Here is a 9,576-nt window from a genome sequence, read left to right on the forward strand (position 1 = left end):
CTCAAAGAACTTAGAATTGTTATTTGATCCAGCACTCCCATTACTGAGTATTTATCCAAAAGAAATTGTTCCACCAAAAAGATCCTTTCACTCGTATATTCACTGGAGCACTATTCACAATAGCCAAGACATGGAATCAACATAGGTGACCATCAATGGTGGACTGGATAAAGAAAAAATGTGGTATATGTACACCATGGAATACTACACCGTCATAAACTGTGGCTGCATCGAACATGGATGCTATTGGAGACCATTATCCTAAGCCAATTAACACAGGAACAAAACCAAATGTGACATGTTCTTATGAGTGAGAGCTAAACATTGAGAACACATAGACAAAAAGATGGCAACAATAGACAGTGGGGAACAAATGGGTGGAGGAGGCTGAAAAACTAACTATTGGGTACTATGCTCAGTGGTGACAGGGTCAATCATACTCCAAACCTCAAAATCATGCAGCATATCCTTGTAACAAACCTGCACATGTACCTACTTAATCTAAAATAAAAGTTGAAATAACAAAAGAGAAAACATCCATTATGGTATTACAGTTTCCTTCAATTCTTAAAAATAGCTTTTCTGACAACATAACTAACATACAACAAATGCTATATATTTAAAGTGTGTAATATGGTTAATTCACTCTTGAATTACATACACTGTTGAGACCATCACCACTACCAAGATCATGAACACAACCATTATCCCCCAAAATTTCCTTATGCCCTTTGTAATCTCATCTCCCCTGTTCTACCCAACTTCATTCTCAGGCAGCCACTAATCTCCTGTCAGTATGTATTAGTTTGCATTTTCTACGATTTTATATAAATTGAAAAAAAAATATGTACTCCTTATTTTTTTTTGTCTGGCTTCTTTCAATCAGCAAAATGCTTCTGAGATTCATCCGTGTAGTTGCAGGTATCAGTGGTCCATTGCCTATTATTTGTGAGTAGTATCTCATTGTATGTATATACCACAATTATTTTATTCATTCACCCATTGAGGAACTTTTGGCTTATTTCCACTTTGTTAAAAATAAAGCTGCTATGAACAATCTTTTAACAGACATATGCCTTCATTTCTCTTGGGTGCCCTCTAGGAGTTGAGTGACTGGATCATATGGTAGGTGAACATTTATTCAAGAAGCTGTCAAAATGCTTCCAACATAATTGTAATAATTTTACCTTGCCACAAGCAATGTAAGAATTCCAGTTGCTCTACATCCTTGCCAGCACCCAGTATGGTCACCCTTTTTTGCCTTAGACATTCTAATACATTCTAATTTGCATTTCCCTAATGAGTGATGATGTTGGACATCTTTGTATGTGCTTATTTGTCATCATGTGTCTCTTTTGGCAATATGCCTATTCAAATGTCTTGCCCGTATTTTTATTGCATTTTTGTATTCTTATTTTGAAGGTTTGAGAGTTTATCTTACCAGATACAATCCCTTTCTCAAATATATGATTTGCACATATTTTCTCTTAGTGTGTGGCTTGTCTTTGTATTGTCTTAACAGTATGCTTGTGATCTTGACTCTATAACCAGCTCAAATCAAAGTGCTTTGGCCTTTGTGTCAGACATCCATTGGCCAGTGTGCAAGTGGGGCCATTCAGAGAGCAATGCTCCTTCAAGAATCGCAAAGAACTTCATACTCATTTGGATTTTTTTTTAAAAAAAAGAGAAAATAACAAGTGTTGGCAAAGATGTAGAAAATCTGGAACACTTCTGCACTCTTGGTGGAAATGTAAAATGGTGCAGCCTCTGTGGAAAACAGTATGACAGTTTTTCAAAAAATTAAAAGCACAATTACCATATGGTTCAGCAATTCCACTTCTGGACTACTCAAAAGAATGGAAAGCAGAGTCTCAAAGAGATATTTTTACACTCATGTGTAGTACTTAATACCATTGATCCATAAGTAAAAAATGGTTAAGATGATAAGTTTTGTATTATGTTTGTTTTACCACAATAAAATTTTTGTAATTAAAAAAAGAAGAAGAAGAATCACCAAGAAGAATCACCAAGAAGGCATCACCGGTTGTCCTGGTCTTTAAGGTAAGCATGGGCACAGAGCAGCCAGCAGGATAAACACTCTGAATCAGACACAATCTGGAGATGATGCTGTCACAATGGGCTTGACTCCAAAACATCTGGGCTTTAGCTTTTGCTCTGGCACTTCATAGCTCCAACTAGTCCATTAGGTTCTCTAGACTTTCTGTCCTCTTCTGCTAAATTGAGTAAAATGGAGAATCCCTCCCTTGATTTTCATGTGAGGCTGTCTTGAGAATCCAATGATCATTTTTAAATTGAAAAGTGCAATGTCAAGTTAGCAGGGAAATGGGGAAGGCTAGATAAAGGGTTTTATACCAGGAGATGCTATTGTTAATAAACAAGGGAGGTTTATGGTGGACATTCTGAAGAAGACCTTGTTTCTTCTCCCTCTTAGCTAATTGGCCATACAAGGAAGTCTATCTTAAATCCATCTCGGCCCCAACATCTAATAATCTATTGTGTGACTATAGGCAAGTTACCTAATCTCTATGAGTTTAAGTTTTCTCACCTGTTAGATGGGAAAAAATAATCATTAATAACATCACCAGGGATAGGGGGAAAGTAAGTCAGGGTGCTTGAAACAGTGGACCCTGTTGCCAACAAATTTAGAGAAACACAGCCTCTGTAAGAACTGTTAGTGGTTTTCACATTTTAATGTGCCCACGAATTTCCTGAAGATCTTATTAAAATGCAGATTCTGAAACAGGAGGTCTGGACTAGGGCTCAAGCTTCTGCCGTTCCCAAGCTCCCAGGTCCCAGTGATGCTGCCCATGTAGGGACACATTTTGAGCAGCAAGACCCCGCACCGTGGGTCTCACAGTAGAGTCTGCTTGCACATAACCTAGTCCCGTGTTATAAAAAGAAAGAAATAGAAAGTTTTAATCAGGCCTCAATTCTACTAACTTCCGTTCTAAAAGTTCTAAACTTTTTGAGCAATAGATACCTTAGACTTGGACTTACTTTAAACTTAAAAAGTTTAACATCACTGTTGTACAAATGACGGGGGGAAAGCCCAGAGCTGGGAAGCACTGTGCCTAAAGTCACAGAGCAACAGATCTCTCAGTCCTTACCCTTACACAAATGCAATGATTGAGGACAGTCTTCACCCAATTTCCTCTTAAACATACACCCTCATTGAGGAAGCCCAGGAACGCAAGGACAGGGATTGGAGTCCAAAGAGAAGCCAATGGCGGTGTGATGCTTCTCTGTGATTCAGAATGTTCCTCTGAACCTCTCCAAAGAACCAGAAGCAAATGACTAGGCCATCCACATTGGAATCTATACAAGACTTTATGTAAAGCATCCCTGGCCATCTCCACCCTGAAAATTATTTTCTTTCTTGGAAATTTCAAAAAAACAGCCAGAATTCAGACTCTGCTTTTCCTTGATTTTGGGGCCTTTGAATCTCAGTCTTCAGCTTTGAACTGAAAAATGGAGCCCTCTAGGAGAGCATAAAGCCACTGGAGTCCTCCTCGAAGTGTAGGCAGTAACGGTGGCAGCCAACCCTCACCACCCATGAGACAGTGGCTCAGGGAGGGTATTTCTCTATAAGCATGAGTAACCACTCCAGCTTCCTGGGAATGTGTGATAAATGTTCCCATGGCTGTGCTGCAGCACAGTGGGTGCTGTTGGCTCTGTCTCACCACATATGCTATCTTCATGGTAGCTGCTCCCAAAAAGGGTTGTAACTCAAGGGAATCTCTTCACAGATTTGTGTCTGGCTTTAAAACAAGGAGCTCTCAAACATGTCAAATCAGGGAAGCAGACGGTGTCTCTATTTTGGGGTGCTTTTTCCCTTTGGGTTTGTAAAGGTTTCCTCTGGGAGGACTCTTCCCTTTTACATTCATGGGTTTGATGGCTTGCATGTTGCAAACCAATTCTGCATCTGGAAAAGAGCCTCTTTCCAGGTAAACAGTTTAGTGAGGTTCAGGTTGATCCAAAGGGAGGGAAGCAGCAGAAGGTGGGGGAGGAACACAGCGCTTAATGGACACAGCATGTAACATTAGTTGAATACTTCATTGGTTGCCATAGGAATGAGAAGACTTTTGATTTTAAATCATAGCTCCTCCAGAGCTATGTTAAAAATGTGATGGTAGATTCTTGCTATTTACCGCTACCAGCTTTTTAAATCAAGGGCTCTTAAAAAAAAAAAAATGCAGCCCAAATGTTTACCCTGCTAGAGGAGGTTATACTAACCTGAAAAATGTTACTCCCAAGGCTCTAAGGGCTAAAGAACATGAACTTCTCCCAAGTACCTTGGGTCCCACAATTCCCAGGCTAGTGAAATGCAATGCAGTTCTGTTATTTTTCCTCCCGAGAGAGATCTGTGAAATACACAAAAGAGCCTGTGATGGATGGTAACTCACTCAAGGTAATTATCATCCTAGTACTGTGAAAGCACATTTAAAAATCAATTGGTTTTAAACCAACAGCTCTTGAAACCACTTTTAAAGATTATTCGTTTAAAACATGGTGGTACATGTTTTTGTTTTGTTTGTTTGGTTTTTGTGTGTGTGTTGTTTTTCATTAGTCAGCCCGGTAATCCTTTGTGCTGCTATTCAAAGTTCAGACATGAGAGTGCCACCTTACAATTTCAGCCTTAAACACAGTATCAAGTTTGAGTGTCTACTCCTTCCTCCCCTACCACCAACTAAGTACCATATTCCCATCTAATTTGAAAAGCTAAGGAGAAATTAAACACATTAAAGGTTGAACACTACACAAAGGTTCCCAACCAGCATACCAAAATACCTCTCTCTCTGTCGTTGGTGGCTGAGACCCTGGAGCTGACTACTTCTAGACATCTCTGCTCATTTACAGGTAGGATTTGTTCTCAGTGTATGCCTTCACATGAAAAAATGTTAAGAGAATCAAAGATCAGGCTAAACTGTAATCTCCTGAGGAAAGAATCAAACTAGCTTATTGTTGTATTCCCAGCAACTATTTACAGTGTCTGGCACATATTGAGTGATAAACTATCATGTGCTAATGAAACAGTGATGAAGAAATGAATAATACCTGAACATTTGTAGTGGGCAAGATCTGTGGACCAATCTCTGGAAGAATAGAAACTTCAGTTGTTTTGTTTGTTCATTTTGAGACACGGTCTTGCTCTGTCGCCCAGGCTAGAGTGCAGTGGCGCAATCACAGCTCACTGCAGCCCCAACCTCCTGGGCTCAATCAATCCTCTCTCCTGTCACCTCAGTCTCCCAAAGTGCTGGGATTACAGACATGAGCCACTGCACCCTGCCGGAATGTCAGTTGTTGAGCAATTACCCAGTGTATAAAGTGCCCACTCTGTGCCAAGCATCTACATATATCGTGTCATTTAATTTGGCTGAGAAAGAGAAGACGACTTCATGAAAATTCTGCTCTCGTTTGTCATTCACTGTTGCAAACTTCTCTCAGGAAAGCAGGGTAGTAAAAAGAATAACAGATGTCCTTTTGGTGAAGATGTCTTGGCATGAGTCCTCAATGCTTTCCTACTTTATATGGCCCACCAGGAAAAAAAAAAAAAAATATGCCTTGAAGCACTGTCTGTGAAGAAAAATAATGATAATATCTAACACTCCTTGGGTGTGTATGATGAGCCAGGCACTACTCCAGCTGCTTCACACATATTAACTCATTTAATCTTCGTGTATACATACATAGTTAACTACAACATACGTTAGAGATATAGACAAAATACTACTGAATTTCAGAGGACTAAGAGTTTATTTGCAATTGGAGTGATGGAGGCAATGTTTCAACATATTAGATGGATATAGCTGGGGTGGATGGGAAGGGGTGCCCTATTCCCTCAACTCCTTGCATACATGTAGGTTGTTCAAGAAATATTGTTAAATACTACCTAACCTATATATTTCCTGTGTTTAGGCTCTGCGTTGTCTCACTTGGCCCTGATTTTTATTCCTCTGCTAGAGATGGAAACTGAGACCCAAGGAGATTAGCGTGCACGGTTCTGCTGCAAAACTAGGATCCCCTAGATGATATTTTTAACTACTTCACTGCATTATCTCCTGAATGATTAGCTAACATTTCTTTGGTGCTCATTATACAGCAATGAGTGTTTTGAGGCTAAATATGACAGATTAGTTTTCTTTCATTTACCGATAATGTTTATGATATATTAAAATGCAATGAATACCAACAAGGTTCTCTTTGTTTCAGAAAAGACAAATAAAGGCATTCCTCTTATGAGGGAGGAGTTTAGTCTTCTGTTATCTTTAATCCACAAGGAGCAGAGAATTATTATTTGGAAACTGAATCCCTGTGATATGATACTCTTCAATGCCTTCAGGTGACAGATCCAAAAAGCATTTACCTTTGAACAACAAATTAAACTGAGGACTATGTCATGAATAATAATAATTGTTTGCTAGACAAAGATATGCATTGAGTGTCCTTGCACATATACATAAGAAAACCATTAAGTGTTAATATTTAAGCATACAGACTTTGCCATAGAATGTGTCCGTGTATTTTAAACCTAAAAGGAATGAGTTATCTATGTTCTTTACTATTTAGATACGACCCACACTCCCTCCCTCCCCGTGGGCTCTCACTGCTGTGTTCAGTCCTATTTGCTCAATATGCTTTGGAGGCTCAAGGGCCATATCATCAACGTAGGGTCTATTAGACTTGCAGCTCTTAGAGATTATTGTTCTTTCTTTCTTGAATATGTGTTTGGATATTTTCAGGTTACTATTTGAATTTTTAGGGGGACTAGGAAAGGGCTAGTCCTCCCACTAGAGAACTTGTGACTAATTTGTCAGCCTTCTCCAGGAGAGTTGAAAATAAATCACATACACACAGAGAGGGGGAGAGAAAGAGAGAAACAGAGAAGGAGAGAGAGAATGAAAGGATTGTGATTTTCTTGCCAGAGGGAATAAGTCAAATATCATTATTATGTATCCTGAAATTCATGTAAAAAATTACTATTGTCAATGTACTTCTCATCATTGGGTGGTCATTTTAATGTTTTCATATTTAGATATTTGAGAGTTATAGTAAGTAAAGAGTTGCTAGAGAACTTCTTGTTTCCTTACTCAACATTTCCCCCTTCCCCTATTTCCAGATGAATGACCTGGGCACTGAGATGGGGACTGAATCTGACTATTTTTTCTTTGAAACAAAAAGATTTTCATAAGTAAGATCAACTTACTAGAATCCAGTTGGCAGAAGGGTAAGATGACATGTGAACTCTTGTTCTTTCCTCTCTCAACTGACTTTTCTAAAAAGTATTAACAGAGGAGAAAAGATATTTTCAGAAGTGGGCAGCAAGTGGAGCCAAAGGATGTCCTCTCCCTGGCCCTGGTCCCATCATATTGTCCAGTGTGTGCCTTGTCCAGCATGCGCCTTGTCCAGTATGGCTCTCTCTAGTGCAGTTTCAAGAGCAGAGGGCTTTGTGGTTTTGGTGTGAAGACTTTTCCTGCTAACTGAGGATGGCCCAAGGGGAAACTCCTTTGGCATAACGTTGTTGAATAGAATTAATGAATCCACCTCTGAATCTATAAGGCACTTCAGGCCCTGGTTCAAATGGAGATGCTAACAAATTTAATGCACTTTTCTGCCAGCAGAATACCAGGTATCTTAAACTTAAGAAAGCCCTCAAAACATGGCCGTAGGCTTATACGGAATAGAATTAAGGTCCTCTTCCCTGAGACTTCGTTCTCCACACACTTTTCCAATCCTCCCAGCCTTCTTTAGCTTTCTAAGTATCATCAAAACTTATTCACAAGAAAGAACTGGAAGTTCAATTACTCTAAAGCAAAAAGAACTGATGATGGCTTAACGTGTTTTCTCTACCAGCAAGATTTCAATATGAATAAAGCCTTAGATAAAATATTTGCAGTACCCTATCAATTAATGATAAGCTTTACAAAGAAAGGAAAGGAGGCCACGCCTGTAATCCCAGCACTTTGAGAGGCTGAGATAGGAGAATCAATAGAGGTCAGGGGTTCTAGACCAGCCTGGGCAATATAGCAAGACCCCATCACTATTAATTTTTTTAATGAAAGAAAAAAAAAAGGAAAGAAATTTCTTTTGAGGGAGGGGTTGAGAGATAAAGTGACTTATCAAGCAGAGGGAGCCACTGCTATTGAAATATTCTGGGGTCAGGTCTTTGCAAAAATGAATGAATATTGTTTTCTGTGGTTGTCTAGCAAGCTAGCACTTCATCAAAGATTATTAATCTAGGTACCAAACGAACAGATCCAAAATATCATCGCACTTTAAGAAAGCCTCTAATATTTTAAAGTTAAAGCTAGTTGGGTTTATTAGCAGAAAAAGAATCTTCTCCAGGATGTCATTTAGGTAGAAGGCCAAACCTCAATAGTCCAACACAAATATAAAACATGGTCTTCTAGAGAGCTCAGGAATATAAAGCAATTAAACAAGGAAAAATCATTGTAAAATTATAAATAAGAAGAACTGCTTTATCTCTTAGCAAAGAGGATAAACCCAGGCTGGTTCCAATGGAAGTCAACAGGATAATATAAAAAGAGCAAGTTATCTACTTACAAATCACGTGATCTCTCCCAGCATATTTGGGTCTTTTGCCGTCCAACACAATAAATAAGCACACCCCAAAACAAATACAAACCGATATCTTTACTTGCCTCTAGATTCCATCATGAAATACACTTCTATTTTGAATTAATTGAATACGTCTGCTTGTGTATAGAATACTCATATACGTATCCTCTTCCAATCAAACTGAAAACAGAAAAGTATGTATCTCTCTACCATCTCACATATTTTTAAAATACTAGATTATATGTTTCAACCTTACAGTTCTACACTTTCATATTTTAGTGCCATCAATGTAAAAGATATGAATCTATTTTGGAATTTTTCAAAATAATCTTTTATTTCTAGGTCATAGAGATATGTTAACACTGAGTTAAGTTTTGCACAGCTGAAATCTTGAGGATGTTTTGGGTTGAATTGTTCAGTGCTGAATACGTGTTAGTTTGAATACTTGATGTAACCTTGCCTTCCTCTCTGATTTTACTGTTTTTCAGAACAATAGACCATTATAAGTGTTGTTTTGGAGGAGTTTAAAGTTACAAAACAGAATTGAGCTAATCAGATTTTGACACTGGCTTTTGAACGTCACTATGCTTCACCATCTTTAAAAATAATTTTCGAACACACACACACACACACACCTATGTGTAATCTATAGCTATATTCCCCAGAGAGTGAGATCAATTTTTGAAAACCTATTTCAGAGGTTGGTCATATGCTACAGAACACAGTGATTATTTCATAAAAGTAAGTCCCTGTTTGCCAATGAATAATCATCCCTTTCCCAAATACATTTATTTCTTCCTTCCTTCCTTCCTTCCTTCCTTCCTTTCTTTCTTTCTTTCTTTCTTTCTTTCCTTCCTTCCTTCCTTCCTTCCTTCCTTCCTTCCTTCCTTCCTTCCTTCCTTCCTTCCTTTCTTTCTTTCTTTCTTTCTTTCTTTCTTTCTTTCTTTCTTTCTTTCTTTCTTTCTTTCTTTCTTTCTT

This window comes from Colobus angolensis, unplaced genomic scaffold (assembly GCF_000951035.1).
Source record: "Colobus angolensis palliatus isolate OR3802 unplaced genomic scaffold, Cang.pa_1.0 Scaffold6, whole genome shotgun sequence".
Taxonomy (NCBI): Eukaryota; Metazoa; Chordata; class Mammalia; order Primates; family Cercopithecidae; genus Colobus; species Colobus angolensis.